The sequence below is a fragment of the Austrofundulus limnaeus genome, unplaced genomic scaffold (assembly GCF_001266775.1).
Source record: "Austrofundulus limnaeus strain Quisiro unplaced genomic scaffold, Austrofundulus_limnaeus-1.0 Scaffold1554, whole genome shotgun sequence".
Lineage (NCBI taxonomy): Eukaryota > Metazoa > Chordata > Actinopteri > Cyprinodontiformes > Rivulidae > Austrofundulus > Austrofundulus limnaeus.
Genome location: NW_013953956.1, coordinates 33,463 through 34,898, shown reverse-complemented (window position 1 = coordinate 34,898; position 1,436 = coordinate 33,463).

Below are 1,436 nucleotides of genomic sequence, written 5' to 3'. Positions count from 1 at the left end.
ACATCAGAACACACACACACACACACACACACACACACACAAACACACACACACACACACACACACAGACTCTTGTTGTTCACTGGTCGGCGGCGGAGCATCATCAGCTGAATGTTAACAACCCTCACACATCTCTCTGGGCTTCAGCACATTTTCTTTTGGACCGTGGTTCAGATGGTAGGATCTCTTATTTCTGAGTCATGGTTCAGATCCTGGTCCAGGTCCAGGACTAAGGATAAGTCAGAGCCCAGTTTGTGTTGTGGTGTAGGTTCAGTTTGTYGTCAACAAGATACAGTATCTGTAAACCCCAGACCTGCTTCTTTCAGAAGTTCAGCAGAATCTTCAGCTCCTTCCAGGAGCTGCCAGAGTCTCACCAGGACAGAGAAGATACATGATGTCTGCAGAGAGTCTGGGGGTCTACCCTGGGGTCTCATCCCAGAGCCACAAAACCTTCAGAGAGAGGCATCCAGGAAACATCTAATCAGGTGTCTGAAGGACCTGCTCCCAGTTCCCCCAGAGAATGGAGCTGCTCACTGTTTCACTAACAGACCAGCGGTCACTCTTTCAGGGATGAGGATGTTCTCATCCTTGATAGAGAGGAACGTTGGTTTGAGAGAGGAGTAAAAGAAGCCATCTTTGTGAAGAAAGACCGTCCACCATTAAACAGAGGTGGAGGCCTCTGTTTTCAGTTGTCCTCCTCCTACAACGCTGTTATTGTAAGTATGACTCCGCCCCCTGTGAGCAAAAGGTGTGAATCAGGGCCCAATGATAGTCAGGTGATGGGGCACATGACCCTCTATGAACAATTGAGCCAATCAAGACACTAACGACTTATAGTTTGGCTGATGGTCCTCTTCTGCATGTGACCAACCTGTTTGTCTACTAGGGGTGCACCAAAAAATAGTTTTACACCAGAATCGTGATTCTCATTTACAAAAATTCAGAATCGATTTAAAATGTCCCACAATCTATTTTTATAAATAAAAATAAAGCAAATCCAGTGGCTGTCAGCCTCCATTTTGTAACTACATGGGACGTCCTGACGTCATCATGCAGCTGCTTCTGGAACAAGTGAATGTGCAGAAAGCACCAAAACAAAGAGGGAACTACAGAACTGGAGGAAAGAGAGATTCAACCGGCCCTGTCCTTACTGAATGTTAACATTTGGGCTCATTTTGGTTTTTACTGAAAGAGTCTGAGTTTGACCTGAGCCAGGTGTTCGAGGTTTGCAAAATGAAACTGAAGCACTTTGGGAACATGACAAATGGGCTCACATTATCAGTTTTGAATGAAAAATCGATTTTGAATCTAATCGTGGTCCCAAAAATCCAAATTGATTCGAATTGAATTGTGAAAGTGTAAAAGATTCCCACCCTTAGTGTGAGTTAAGTTCTGGTTCAGGTTAGTGTTAACTATAGACCAGTAATGGTTAATTT